This window comes from Schistocerca gregaria, chromosome X (genome assembly GCF_023897955.1).
Source record: "Schistocerca gregaria isolate iqSchGreg1 chromosome X, iqSchGreg1.2, whole genome shotgun sequence".
Taxonomy (NCBI): Eukaryota; Metazoa; Arthropoda; class Insecta; order Orthoptera; family Acrididae; genus Schistocerca; species Schistocerca gregaria.
Window position 1 is genome coordinate 306924087 of NC_064931.1, and position 16613 is coordinate 306940699.

At 39.5% G+C, this 16613-nt stretch overlaps 1 protein-coding gene across 3 annotated transcripts in view; it reads right to left on the minus strand.

Annotated features, from left to right (window-relative positions):
- Positions 1-16613, minus strand: part of LOC126297511 (dihydrofolate reductase-like) — a 119564-nt gene that overhangs the window by 16043 nt on the left and 86908 nt on the right. The window lies entirely within an intron of this gene.

The window sequence follows — 16613 nt, forward strand, 5'->3', positions numbered from 1 at the left end:
TTATTAGCACCAAAAAACAGTACCACAGTGTTCACCGACTACATTTGTTATCTCATGCACCCTTACATTCTCTCTCCGTAAATGCTTGTTCATAGATACAAGCAAATGGTAGCAAAAATTGGCGAATTGTCTGCAGATGTGCATTTGCTAGTGTTTTCTTCCATTCACTCTGGTGTAAATACGGCTTAAGGGACCTATAGTGAGGCTCAAATACTGAAAAACCTAAACTGGCAGATACAATGAGAAAGAAACAGCAATTTTTTTGTGAAAAACTGCTTAAAAATTATAAGAATAAGCTTTTTGAGAAGGGACTTGAAATACGCTTACATAGGAATCCGGAAGAGGTGTAAGTAATCATTCTTTCCATGCTCAACATATGAATAGCATGGGCACAAAACTTAACATGGGCTACACTATGGACTACACTCTTTCAAACACTTCTAGGAATTTGCAGAGTGTAGATGAAGATGTCAATAGGTGGTGGCCATGTACCACACAGGAATATCTTAAAGTGACTTCTTTCCATTGGAGTGACTGCAGTGACATCAATCATTTGTATACATTTGGATTTACTTCAAACAGTTTGTTACTTTGTCCGTCTTGCCACTTTTTCTGTCCCTGGCATATGGCCCTTCTTCTATGCTGTAAAAAGATAACATACAATGGAATGGCACACTTCATAGCAAGATGTTTCTGGATCCTATCTTGGGCTGTAGTGTAAAGTCCCTTGTTCATACGAATTCCCTCATACTCTGCTAATCAACACAACTTTACTACCTACGATTGTCGCTATAACAAGAAAAGTTAATCATTCATGTTCTGAGCATAAGGTATATTGTCCGAATACACTACAGAGCAATTAGAAAATCTCAGCAGAAAAAGAAGTTCTTGTCTTGATCTAGTTGCACCACCTCCAGTTCCTACAGCTCTCCAATGAACACTGTAAGTAAATCTCGATCACACTATTAGGCACAACAACCAACCAACTTTCTCTACATGCTTGGACCCATCAGTCTATGTGGCTTTAAAATCGTAGTGTTTGTACAGGAGTGCATATAGCCTCCTCAGTCCTCTAGTAGCATATATGCTGCATCCAACTTCAATTTTTGCTTCTTCAGGCAATTAACTAAACTTGCTGTGCCTAATTGTATTGTGTACATTACATCATGTGCTTCCTGTGCATCACTTGTTTACATTTCTGCACACTCCCAGTACGTTTCAGTGCCTGATTAAAGAAATCTGTTTATCACAGTTCTAGCATGGCTTCTAGAAATAAACATAATTTCTGCTTGTTTTTACTACTTCTGAATTATAATGTATTTACAATATGCTTTAATATGCTAAACTAGTGAATACATGATTCCCCCCCCCCCTCACAATAATACGGCAATACATTCCCCCCTCCCAGTGTAGCACTGGGTCTACATTCGGCAATGATCTACTTTCTCATCACAAGAGACAAAACAAGAGGATGTAGAGAATGAAGGAGGAGGGCAGGAATATGTTAATAAAGATTATGCATTTCCAATGAGGAAATCCCCCACAGCAAGAAAGCTTGTGCAATCATCACCAGCAAGAATGTTCCATGCCATGCATCTACCTGACATGATAAATAAAACCCAAAAAATCATTTGAGGTGTGGGCTGCCTGCCTGTAAGGTTATCACTTGGAGACATGCATGGTAAATACTGTGCTGTCTTACAACATATTTATTCACAACAGGTTCTGATCATTGATCATCATCACAGTAGAAAAATATTGCGACAACTTCAAATGTCATACACGCTATTTCACCAGAAAACACTGGGCAATGAAACCACCAATGTTTTCCATTTGCATTAGCTGGTTATTATGGTGTGAATTACCTTTATCTGATGTTTGCAAGTGAGCTATGACATCTTTTCTGGTGAAATAGCATGTATGACATGTGAAGATGTCACAGTGTTTTTCTGCTATGAACATGATTAAAACTGGTTGTGAATAAATATATTGTAAGACAGCACAGTGTTTACCATTCATTTCTCCAAATATATCGATGCTGTTGACAGTTGCCTGAAAAATATTTTTAAGGCTATCACATTTGTGTGGTACACAAAATACATTGTATATCTTTGTTTCACAGAAAGAGGAGCTGTTTTTTGCAATGGTGTTAAAAAAAAGCAGGATGTACATTATGCCCCAGGGAAGTGTGATATAATTGCCTCTTATGCTCAACCTACATAAATGATCTGGCAATCAGAGTGAATAGCAATTTATAGCTGTTTGCTAATGACGCTGTGGTGTACGGGAAGATATCATCCTTGAGTCATTGCACTGAGATACAAGACAAGCTGGACAAAATTTCTAGTTGGTGTGATGAATGGCAGCCTGCACTAAATGGAGAAAAACATAAGTTAATGCTGATGAGTAGGAAAAACAATCCTGTAACAGTCAAATGCAGTATTAGTAATGTGCTGCTTGACACAGTCACATTGATTAAATATCTAGGCATAACATTGCAAAGTGATATGAAATGGCGTGAGCACGTCAGACTGGTAGTCGGGAAGATGAATGCTCAACATTGCTTTAGTAGGATTGTTTATGGCATACAGAATGTTAATACAACCAACTCTTGAGTATTGCTCACGTGACAGGGATCCCTACCAGGTTAGAGTAAAGGAAGACATTGAAGCAATTCAGAGGTGTGCTGCTAGATTTGTTAACAGCAGATTCAATCAGCACAGGAGTATTAAGGAGATGATCTGTGAACTTAAATGGAAATCCCTGGACGGAAGACAACCCTCTGATTGCAAGGCATTATTGCAGAAATGCATAAAACTTTTCTGTCTTGGTCACACTTTCTTATTTCTTACTTTGATTATGTATTTTGACTAACTGCCACCATAAGATTAAATAGTTTGAAACACAGTACAATGTACATTGTCAAACAGTACATTCATATGTGGCACAGGTGCATACTGCACCTTGTACAAACAAGTACTATTTGACAATATACAGTGTACTGATGTTTTAAAGTATTTGATCTGATGATGGATGTTAGCAAATATGCATATTCAAAATAAAAATATAAACGTTGGACCAAAACATAAAAATTTTGTTTGTTTATGCATGATTATGGCCGCTGACGTATACGAAACCGTCCTGTCCTGTCTCCTATTTTTACTATTGCAGAAATTTAGAGAACCGGCATTTGAGGCTGACCACCGATCAATTTTAATGCCAACTACGTACACTTCGCTTAAGAACCATGAAGATAAGACACAAAAGTTATGACTCATAATGAGGCTTATAGATAGTCGTTTTTCCCTTGTCCTATCAGCAAGTGGAATAGGAAAAGAAATGCGTAGAAGTGGTACATGGTACCCTCCGCCATGCACCGTACAGTGTCTTGCAGCACGCGTATGTAGATGTAGATATACGCAGGTGCTTCACAAAGGAAGTTTTACATGTCATTCCATGATAAGATCATTGCGCAACAAGAGTGGCACATTTCAGAAGAGAGTACTTGTTCTGAAGGCACAGTTCTGTTGTGATACACTACAGATGCACCACAGTGTGGGAGTGAAACTGTGTGGCAACTGGAAACTTACTCCAAAGTTAAAGTACATGTACTGTACGATTCTTGAGGGAAATACATATAAATTACACACAGATTTACCATTACATTTTGGTGGTATATGGATCAAATGCAATGTCACATTGAGCATTAGTGAAATAGTGCCAAAAATTTGACCGAAGTCACATAGCTGATGCTGATTAGTAAGAAAGGCCATCAACATCAACCACAGATGAAACTGTCCAGGTAATCGAGGAACTGATTTGCAGCAACTGCAGATTTTTCGATGATGTTCTTGAATGGTTCCATGACAAAGGAGCAGATTTTATCATTGAGGAACTGAACAACAGGCCAGTCAGTGTGCTCCCTGCCGCCGTTGGATAAGCAGCTGCAGCAGCAAGTCGTATAACCCTAGCTTACTTGTTTGTTAGATAGTTTAATTAATTTCTTTGCGTGTTTTTGGGTACTTGCATTGTTTAATTCATATATTTCGGGCGTATTATAGTATTTGACAGTTGTAGCATCGCGCTATAGTGCTTACTTCGTAGATTCTTATTTAAATTGCGTGCGAGTTTCGTATAGGAGGTGCAATTTCGAGTTTTAGTTACTGTAATCGTAAATTCAGCAGATTGTAGCGCAGTCGTTAGGCATTTGTACAGGTTAGTTGATACATTCTTTGCGTGTTCCGCTTGCGTTATCTAGGCACGGACTCGTGTTTCGGTAACTGTTGTTAAACATCGATTAGAATGGACAGGGACTGCGATTGCTGTGTTTGGATGAGGGCTGACTTGGCATCCCTTCGCTCACAGCTGCAAACGGCGCTGACTTCGGTCGCGCAGCTTGAGGCTGTTGCCAATGGGCACCACTGTCGGGAGCCGGACTCGGGTATCACGGGGATGTCAACCTCGTCCCGTCTGTCCCCAGATCGGTCTGCCGCTGTGGTTGCCCCGGTTGCTGCCCGCAGTGGGGCTGAGCCCTCGCCTGTGGTTGATTGGGAGGTCGTTCCAAGGCGTGGCAGGCAGCGAAAGGCGTCCCCGGAGGCTGATCAGAAAGCCTCCCCGGCGCGTCTGACAAACAGGTTTCAGGCACTGTCTCTGGCTGAGCCAGATGCAGCTCCCTGCCCTGTTTCAGAGGATCATTCTCAGCCTTCAAGGTCCGGGCAATCGCAGAGGGTGGGATTACTGGTAGTTGGGAGCTCCAATGTTAGGCGCGTAATGGGGCCCCTTAGGAATACGGCGGCTAAGGAGGGGAAGAAATCCAGTGTGCACTCCGTGTGCATTCCGGGAGGAGTCATTCCTGATGTGGAAAGGGTCCTTCCGGATGCCATGAAGAGCACAGGGTGCAGCCAGCTGCAGGTGGTGGCACATGTCGGCACTAATGACGTGTGTCGCTTTGGATCTGAGGAAATTCTCTCTGGATTCCAGCGGCTATCTGATTTGGTGAAGGCTGCCGGTCTTGCTTACGAGATGAAGGCAGAGCTCACCATCTGCAGCATTGTTGACAGAACCGACTGCGGACCTTTGGTGCAGAGCCGGGTGGAGGGTCTGAATCAGAGGCTCAGACGGTTTTGCGACCGTATTGGCTGCAGATTCCTTGACTTGCGCCATAGGGTGGTGGGGTTTCGGGTTCCGCTGAATAGGTCAGGAGTTCACTACACTCAGCTGGCGGCTACACGGGTAGCGGAGGCTGTGTGGCATGGACTGGGCGGTTTTTTAGGTTAGAAGGCCTCGGGAAAGTGCGGGATGGGCTGCAATGTCAAAGGGTGCTTGGCAATTACAGGACGTGCTTGGATCAAGGAACAGTCGGAATTATAGTTGTAAATTGTTGTAGTTGCGCTGGAAAAGTCCCTGAGCTTCAAGCGCTAATAGAAAGCACAGAAGCTGATATCGTTATAGGTACAGAAAGCTGGCTAAAGCCTGAAATAAGTTCTGCAGAAATTTTTACTAAGTCTCAGACGGTGTTCAGGAAAGATAGATTAGGCAGAATTGGTGGTGGAGTGTTTGTGTCTGTCAGTAGTGGTTTATCTTGTAGTGAAGTCGAAGTAGATACTCCGTGCGAATTGGTGTGGGTGGAGGTTATACTTAACAGCCGAATTAAGTTAATAATTGGCTCCTTCTACCGACCCCCAGACTCCGATGATACAGTTGCGGAACAGTTCAGAGAAAGTTTGAGTCTCGTAACAAATAAATACCCCACTCATACGGTTATAGTTGGTGGGGACTTCAACCTACCCTCTGTATGTTGGCAAAAATACTTGTTCAAAACCGGTGGTAGGCAGAAAACGTCTTCCGAGATTGTCCTAAATGCATTCTCCGAAAATTATTTCGAGCAGTTAGTCCACGAACCCACGCGAATTGCAAATGGTTGCGAAAACACACTTGACCTCTTGGCCACAAACAATCCAGAGCTGATAGAGAGCATCATGACTGATACAGGGATTAGTGATCACAAGGTCATTGTAGCTAGGCTCAATACCATTTCTTCCAAACCCATCAGAAACAAACGCAAAATAATTTTATTTAAAAAAGCGGATAAAGTGCCACTAGAAGCCTTCCTAAAAGACAATTTCCATTCCTTCCGAACTGACTATGCGAATGTAGACGAGATGTGGCTCAAATTCAAAGATATAGTAGCAGCAGCAATTGAGAGATTCATACCTCATAAATTGGTAAGAGATGGAACGGATCCCCCGTGGTACACAAAAAAGGTCCGAACGCTGTTGCAGAGGCAACGGAAAAAGCATGCGAAGTTCAGAAGAACGCGAAATCCCGAAGATGGGCTAAAATTTACAGAAGCGCGAAATTTGGCACGTACTTCGATGCGAGATGCCTTTAATAGGTTCCACAACGAAACATTGTCTCGAAATTTGGTAGAAAATCCGAAGAAATTCTGGTCGTATGTAAAATACACAAGCGGCAAGACGCAGTCAATACCTTCGCTGCGCAGTGCCGATGGTACTGTTATCGACGACTGTGCCGCTAAAGCGGAGTTATTGAACGCAGTTTTCCGAAATTCCTTCACCAAGGAAGACGAATGGAATATTCCAGAATTTGAAACACGAACATCGGCTAGCATGAGTTTCTTAGAAGTAGATACCTTAGGGGTTGCGAAGCAACTCAAATCGCTTAATACGGGCAAGTCTTCAGGTCCTGATTGTATACCGATTAGGTTCCTTTCAGATTACGCTGATACTATAGCTCCCTACTTAGCACTCATATACACCCGCTCGCTCACCGATAGATCTGTACCTACAGATTGGAAAATTGCGCAGGTCGCACCAGTGTTCAAGAAGGGTAGTAGGAGTAATCCATTTAACTACAGACCTATATCATTGACGTCGGTTTGCAGTAGGGTTTTGGAGCATATACTGTATTCAAACATTATGAATCACCTCGAAGGGAACGATCTATTGATACCTAATCAGCATGGCTTCAGAAAACATCGCTCTTGTGCAACCCAGCTAGCTCTTTATTCGCACGAAGTATGGCCGCTATCGACAGGGGATCTCAAGTTGATTCCGTATTTCTAGATTTCCGGAAAGCTTTTGACACCGTTCCTCACAAGCGACTTCTAATCAAGCTGCGGAACTATGGGGTATCGTCTCAGTTGTGCGACTGGATTCGTGATTTCCTGTCAGGAAGGTCGCAGTTCGTAGTAATAGACGGCAAATCATCGAGTAAAACTGAAGTGATATCAGGTGTTCCCCAGGGAAGCGTCCTGGGACCTCTACTGTTCCTGATCTATATAAATGACCTGGGTGACAATCTGAGCAGTTCTCTTAGACTGTTCGCAGATGATGCTGTAATTTACCGTCTAGTAAGGTCATCCGAAGACCAGTATCAGCTGCAAAGCGATTTAGAAAAGATTGCTGTATGGTGTGTCAGGTGGCAGTTGACGCTAAATAACGAAAAGTGTGAGATGATCCACATGACTTCCAAAAGAAATCCGTTGGAATTCGATTACTCGATAAATAGTACAATTCTCAAGGCTGTCAATTCAACTAAGTACCTGGGTGTTAAAATTACGAACAACTTCAGTTGGAAGGACCACATAGATAATATTGTGGGGAAGGTGAGCCAAAGGTTGCGTTTCATTGGCAGGACACTTAGCAGATGCAACAAGTCCACTAAAGAGACAGCTTACACTACACTCGTTCGTCCTGTGTTAGAATATTGCTGCGCGGTGTGGGATCCTTACCAGGTGGGATTGACGGAGGACATCGAAAGGGTGCAAAAAAGGGCAGCTCGTTTTGTATTATCGCGTTATAGGGGAGAGAGTGTGGCAGATATGGTAAGCGAGTTGGGACAGAAGTCATTACAGCATAGACGTTTTTCGTCGCGGCGAGACCTCCTTACGAAATTTCAGTCACCAACTTTCTCTTCGGAATGCGAAAATATTTTGTTGAGCCCAACCTACATAGGTAGGAATGATCATCAAAATAAAATAAGAGAAATCAGAGCTCGAACAGAAAGGTTTAGGTGTTCGTTTTTCCCGCTCGCTGTTCGGGAGTGGAATAGTAGAGAGATAGTATGATTGTGGTTCGATGAACCCTCTGCCAAGCACTTAAATGTGAATTGCAGAGTAGTCATGTAGATGTAGATGTAGAATATTCTGACCACTGTTTACACAATTTGGTGACAATGTTAAAAAATAGTGTCATGTATATGCGTTACTTTGAAGTGTAGTGCAGCATTCAATAAAAGTTACTTGGCCTCTTGGCCTACCATAATAATGTGTTAAAATTAAGTATCCTCACAAGAAAAATTTTTTGATTGTATTTTCAGATATCATAATTAAGTAACATTTTGTGACACTTACATACATGTATTTAATATTTGTGTGTGACTTTAGCATAAATTTATATATGTAGTTCGATTGTTAGTTTATTTATAAAATCCATCAAAGGAATCCCTGAAAACATGTCAATACTAGGACAATAAATATATTTGAGTCCTAATGTAATGTCATAATATTTTGATGAACTGCAAATATTTTTTAGAATTATTACTTTTGTCTTTCACCCCAGAACAACAAACTGACCAACAATATAAACTTTTCATTCACAAAATCTAGGCTCAAGGCACACGAAGATAAAACATGCCTAAAACATAACTCTGAGTACAAGATAGCTAGTATTAGTTTCAACTTAAAAAAAATCAAGGCTTCATTGCTATCCCGGATGGAAATATATTCCAACCCTTGGTTACAGTATTCATGTTGCACAACAGCTACAATGGTGACATAGTCCTTTGCTCAATATTCCAACATGATTCATTGCTGTAGTATCATTAAAGGCTGATAGTATAAACATTGCTGACTAGAGATCAAATTTGACATTAGATCAGAAATTGAGCTACATTCAGGGCTCAGCTCTACTGTACCGCTAAACTTGGATCCACTGAAGCAGGTTCAGATTTGATCTAAAGTACTATGTAACATGCTTGGCAACATGACTGAAATCAGCTATCGACACAATTATTGTGTTTTGACTGTAGATATTTATTGTACATCATACATACACAGTATTTATTATCGACAGTGTCGTGTTATAACTATGGAGACAAGTAAACAAAAAGGAATGATCCTCAAACTTTTCTCAATACAAAAAAGATTTACTGCTGGAAATTGTGTTGGGCCAGTATGAAGACATAACTGAGTGGGAAAAAAAAGAAAAAACTGATAAAGTCACTGCAGCCAACAAGGTAAAGGCATGGAGAGAAGTTGCTGTGGACTTTAATTCACATAACATCAGGACAGATTGTGATTGAAGAGTTTGAAAACATGTTACAGAAATGTTCAGAAAAGGACCAAGATGGCATTAGAGAATGACAATGTATAATTTCAAGATGTACTTTCTAATTATTACATTTCATTTTTTATGTATGTAGTATGTAAACTGGAGCAAAAACAGAGTCAAATCTCTTCAAGGTTGAAATGCATAAAACTGGAAGTGGTAATTTCGTAAGGCCTACTGTTACAGAAAATGGACAAAAGTTAACTGCAGCCCTAAAGCCAAAATATTTTCCTATTTCTAATGCCTACGATGCCGATGCAGATTTTCATCCTAAAGTTATGTGCAGTGGTTTGTAAATATTTTGGCATAATCACATAAATGCTTATGAAGCAACTTTATTGCATAAAAGGTAATTCATAATGTTCTTCGTTATATTCTTGTTCTGATACAGATTCAGATAACACTGGTTACAGTTCATTCACGACATCAGTAAATGAGGCGACAACTGCAACTTCAAATGAAGATTCTGCTCTTTTTAATAACAATGAAAATGAAGGAGAGAATGTTTACATTGAGCTGGTAAGAATGGTAATGCACTAAAGTAATGTAATAACTTTACTGTGACAGCACAAAATTGTGTACTTTACACAGAAAATTACCTCTAATTACAGGTAGATGTGTAACATGCCAGCCAGGATTCTGTTATAGCAGGAAAATCTTGTCCCAAAAACAAAAGAACAGAAAATTTTCTCGATAAGAAAGACCAGTTTTACAAGAGAAGAATAAAATGCCTTGAGTGTGAACATGAAATCAGAGTGACAGTACTTGCTTGCAAAACATGAGATAAGAATGGAAACCCTCAAAATAGATAAAGAAATTAAAGAATTGGAACTTATAGAAATGAAAAGACAATCCAGACTTTTAATCTGACACATTGTAAACCTTTCCAATCTTGTAACCTTTTGTATAAATACCTTGTTAATAAATTTCACACTTATTGCACTGTGACTGTTGTTACATTCGTTTTCTGTTGGTATGTAGCCTACTGGAACTTCACGGACAGACTTTCATCCCGAAGTTATATGCTGTGTATCGTATACATTTTAATATGCTCTGGTTAATGTTTTGAGCCCGATCTGTTGTGCAACAGAGAGTTTATAATATTATTTGTGGTGTTCTTGTTCTGATAAAGAATTCAATAACCAGGACACAGAGAAGTAACTAGAACTAAAAGAAAGGAAAAGAAAATCTGGCTTTCAAACTGACAAATTGTACATTTATTCCAATTTTTAAGTACTTACTTAACTACATTGTCAATGAATGCCACTCTCACTGCATTAAGACCCCAGTTGACTGTGTTCTGCACATACTCTAATTTCTGTGTACACTCTTCTCCCAGCAAATACAAGTCATCAATTTCAGACTCCTGCTCCGATGCATTGACAGCCATATTGTGCAAGAGAAATGCTGCAACTATTGTAATTGCTGCACGATTTACTTTTACTCTGAGTCCTACACTCAAACAGGAAAATCGTCTTTTTACTATCCCAAACATTCTTTCAATTGCTGATCTTGTTCTCTTGAGGGCATGATTATAGATACACTCAGCCACTATTTCTTCATGAATTACAGGTGTCAAAAAATAGCTGCAACACTGATAGCCAGTTTCCCAGAAGTATGCCTTCCGGAATTTCTCCTGTTTACAACTGAGCAGGTACATGTGAGTTTGCAAAAATACTGCTGTCATGGACAGATCATGGCGATCTAGCTAAAATATTTAAACATCAAAGCTTAGTGACTGAGATCACTTGCATATTTAAAGAAAACCACCACGACGATTTCTAAATATCTCAGCATTATCACCACCAGGTGATTTGACGAGGATATGAATGCAGTCAATACCACCTAAAATGCCAGGAAAATGTGCTATTTGATAAAAATTACGCTGGATGTTCATAACATCATTTTCATAATTGGTATTTTGATAAATTCATTTTTCAATGAGACAGTGCAGCCAGATACCTTACGGACAGCTCTGCAAGCTCTTGCTATGCCTACTTTAAACAGATCACCAACCACTACGTGAAAGGTTCCTGTGGTGTAAAATCTTAACATTAACAGCAACATGCACATTGGAGTCAGTGGCTCGTTTCTTTTGGTTGATCAGTAGCCTCTAAGCCTTAGTTCCAACTGCTCTACAATTCTTTATTCCAAACAAAACCTCAGCTTAAATGACTTGTTATTTAATTCCAACAGCGGGTTCACCCTTTCATGGAATGAGGCAGGGAGCTCACTGGATCTCGTTGTCATCGTCGTCCTCAGTGGACACATCTGAATACTCAGATCTCTCTCAAGTAAATGAAAGCAAACAATGAAATTCACATCGTGTAGGGTTGTTATATACAGAATTTTGCCCAATAGTGGTCCAAAACACTCAGGAAGCACAGAACGTATGGTATGGTTTCAATGGTATGGAATGGAATGTCATGGTACTGTTGTAATTGAGTCGCCTAGATGCTAAACTGTCCATGTCCTCCATAACCGATTTTGAGAAAAAGTGGAAAAAGTGTTTTCACTGGGTAAATACACACTGCCCTACACTGTATGTTGTATACATAGGTATGGATTAGTACAAAACCATTTGGGCTAAGGGAAAAAAAATAATAAATAAATAAGGAACTCAATGCATGTAAGATAAGCAAAATGAGGAGCCGATATGGGGTGAACATAAAACTGTGTATTCAGTTTTAATTTCTTTTAATATTTCTGAAGATACATGGTGTAACAACTGACAAACTGCAATCCACTTAATACATCATATCTGGAACAATGTCTTCATCTTCTCCTGCTAGGCATTCTGATTCAACTGATGCCCCTGACCCGCTGGAACCTGGTAATGTCATGTACAACGACAGGGATTCATGTTCCCTCCAGGACTCACCCCAGTGTTTTTCGAGGAGTTTTGAAATATCTTCTAGTTTCTTTTCATTAATAGGAACAACCATGTTCGTAATGCAGCTCAAGTTTGGGTGTCCTAAGTGTTTCCCACGTTTGCATACGGACACTGGTAGGTTGATTTCAGAATTATAATTAGGCTCCCCTTGGACTTTTATAGCATTCTGAGAATGTGTACAACTTTCAGAATAAACAGCTGTAAGAGACCACATGAGTACAGTGTTTACATGCTTATGGTAGCCATCTTGCATTACAGTGACATGACCCCAGCTGTCAATGCAATTTGTCAAAAGGGACAAGGCAAGTTTAGCACCCAACTTACTGATGGACATGGACAGTTTTGAATCTAACCACACTTTTCGTGAGCTGTTTTCCATAGGACATGGAGAGCTTTGAGCATAAATAGCATTTCAAGCATGTGTAAAAGTCATGTTCTACAATCCAGAGTTGCCAACTCAATTTTTTTTAAAAGTGGACATGGACAGTTTTGCATCTAAGCAACTCCATTATCTTTACAAACAATAAAATGGAGAGTGTAGTAAGAAATGGGAAAAAAAATTTCCGAGATTTGACATGGGTTTGAACACATGATCTACTGCACAGCAGTCACTAATGCAACCTCTGAGCCACTGACTCATCATATCAGGTCACAAGGTTAGGTGTTCCAAGACACTTGCTTATGTTCTATTTATCGCCGTACGTACATTGAACTGTCATAGCAGTTTAAGGATATATTCAGTAGTTAAAAATGTAATACAAATTCCATAGTTACTGCTGGTCAAGCTGAGAGAGAACACATACGAGATGTTGAATAGCTATTAGCTACTGTCAAAATTCCCATACTTCTGTTCACTGCAAACATTTCAAATCTTCCTTTCTTATTCTGCTGGTAAGTGTGTACAAAATGCCTTTGAACTAATCACATAAATTATGAGTCATCTCCCAAGAGCTGTGATGAGATTGATCATTACATACACACAGTAGTCTTAATTCCCTTAACCTAACCTTCCAGATAGGAAAAAAGTATTTTGAGCATCAGTCAGGTGAGAGGGCTCAACACATATTTACTTACCATTTTTACGTTAAGAATAACTTTTCTTATTATTTCAATTGGTATCTACAAGAAACAAAAGTGATGAATCATAACGCCACAGCACTATAAACTGACAGAGCTGACCCTGACTTTGAATCGCGAATTTTTGCCAGTGAAATATGGTCCAACTTCATGGTGATATGATCTAGGATTAACATTTATACAACACAGATTTCCAGGTTAAATTTTATCTGAGGTAATTTTTCTATTTCAATCTACAGTTAAATGCTTGATACAACTGACCCTAAGGAAAATACATTCAGTTAGCAGTCATGCTTACACATTGAGTTAATATTCAAGTGGCAAAAATTAAGACCACAGACATCACAATTTACTTAACATTATAAAAGTCCCACACCACAGGAATATTTGCTGAGTGTGAAGTGATGGATTACCAGCTTCAGTGCATATGCCAGATATATGATTTACTGCAAAGAACCTGCCACATGGCTGACACCCTTAACACGGACACTGTCCAACATTTTCAGATATGATTGTCGCACTGATTCACATACTTTACAGTTGAGATTACCGCTGCAATTGAGCAAAGGCTTTATAAAACATTACAATGGAAGGTCTGTCTCTACTCCAAACCCAAACACAGGGGCATTTCAACATGTACAGTGACAACCTGTAACACAAATATTGGGCCCGAGAATCTAACTGGTCTTTTAAAACTGAAAAGATGTGTCCTCCAGTTGCAATTGTCTTATATCGGAGAAAAATAACACACACACACACACACACACACACACACACACACACACACACACACACACACACACACAGTGAAGAGCTTAAAACCCATTGTTTCTGCCCAACTGTCCAACTGTCCAACAGTCTCCTCAGTATTATCTGTAGGTGACAAGTAATACGTGAAAGAATGTAGTGCGAACAGAAAATTGTAAAACTGCCAACAAATACACATTTGTGAATTAGATTTCTCACTGTGAATACAATGCATTGGACTGCTTACTGTGAATACCATGCTGCCTACTGTTATGATAAAAGGGTGTCACTTGAAACACTGTTCTGAGACACATCATTCTTTAAGGAGTACAGGTAAAAACTACATTACCAATTTGATACCTGAAACACTGTTCCACCACAGAAAATTGTAGTACAATAGGGAGGCAAACATGAACCCAAAATTTATGTATTTGTTGTCAGATATCACACAGCCAGTTGTTTTTAAACATCAAAAAACACATCTATTAGGTCCTGACTGACCAATTAAGGCCTCTTTATCACTGTCTCCCGATACATGGAATGGCTTTTCAGTTTATTAGATGGAAGAAAAAATACTAAGTAGCAGCTGAAGGAGACCTCAAATGTCTTCTTAATGAATCAGGTGAGAACCAGATTACAATAACTACCTCTATTAGTACCATCTTGCTTTTTATTCAGTGGAGTGACAACCACGCTTAATTGGAAAGAGTGAAGTGCTGGTCTTTGGATGTGGCATTTAAAATCGATTTTTGAAAGTGTGCTTCATCTGTTGTGGTGCTCTTACGTGAGTCGCTGATAAGGTACGTTCCAACTATATTGCTGTGAATGGGTAATTATAGCTCCCAAAATAAGCTTAATTGGAATTCAGATGATACCTGTAAAATGAATTTTAATGGTTGCAAGGTGTAGGCCCAAGATTAACACTGAATCTCAAGTTTGCAGAAGTTACTGACAATTATGTGGGAGGTTGTATATGATGTGGTTGTGACAACACCTTAAACTTGACGACTGTTGTGGGTAAACTGGCTTTAGCATTCATCTAAATCTACATCTACAAACATACTCTGCATGCCACCATATGGTGCATTATGGAGGGCACCTTGTACTGCTACTGGTCATTTCCTTTCCTGTTCCATTCACAAACAGAGTGGGGGGGGGGGGGGACTGACTATATGCCTCCATATGAGCCCTAATTCATCTTATCTTCATGGTCTTTATGCTAAATGCTCACTGTTGGCAGTAGAATCGTTCTGCAGGCAGCTGCAAATGACAGTTCTCTAAATAATGAAGAATCTCTGTAATATTCACATATTGGTCGAAACTACTGGTAACTGGTAACACATCTAGCTGTCCACGTCTGAACAGCTTTGATGTCTACCTTGAATCCAAACTGGTGGGGGATCCCAAACACTCACGCATTACTCAAGAATGGGTCACACCAGTGTTTTATCCACAGGTCTCCTTTACAGATGAACCAAACTTCCCTAAAATTATCTCAGTACAATGATGTCAACCATTTGCCTTCTCTATTGCCATTCATAAACAGCCATTCCATTCCAGTTGATATCTCTTTGCAACATTGCAGTCAGATATTTAACCCTTTCGCTGTTAAAAACTGGCTCTTTGCATTCTGGGCTGAGGCTTCTTTTGTTACGGCTGTCTGCCATAAATGCTGGTGTCTGTGCTGCAAGACTGTGTTTTACTCAAAATGAAATACTAATCATCTGGTTTTTCAAAAACTATTAGGTGAAAAATTTTATTTTTGTGTATCTTACATTCTGATATATTCACTTGATAAAGAACTGATATCTTTCATTATCCACCACACTTACTGTGCTGCATCAAAGTAAGTAGAACATTGCACTAAATTTTAAGGACTTCGCAGAAGTAAAAACGCATTACGTAAACTTTGCATGTGGTTGATTTTAGCTCATACATTCATTCTCAAGTTATTAGGTTTTAAATCCGATGGATGGTCAGGTGTGACATGCCATCTGTTTTTAAGAAAACTATATTTAAGAAACACCAAGGTGGAGGTGAGAGATTTCACTACAATATCCTCTTTTACAAAACTTGTCAGTCCTGCAACACTAGCAGATGTGAATCTCACAAAATCAGAACAGGAAGAGAAATGGTAGACAATGTTTACATTAAGTCATAATACAAATTCAGACTGGTTAGTTGGTAAAATAATTCCCACAACAAACAGGGCTCTGGATTTGTGTCCCAGTTCTGCACACTTCTCAATTGTCAAAAAAGATTTGTTGCCACATTGCTAATTAATATGTTATCTTTCCTGCACAATATTTAATACTGCACGAATGGTAAAGTCAAAATCACAATGAGACTGCTATTATAATGGCTATCTCTGACATTACTGCCAGTACCTGTAGTTAAAACTTTGATGTCCTTGTGAGTGATTTAAATTAACATCAGACATGCAATAAAATAAGGCATATGAAATACTATGTTTTCTTTCATGATTTCACTTCTTCCAAAGCTTTGCATAAGTAAGAACATGTAATAACATATTTATTCAATAGGAG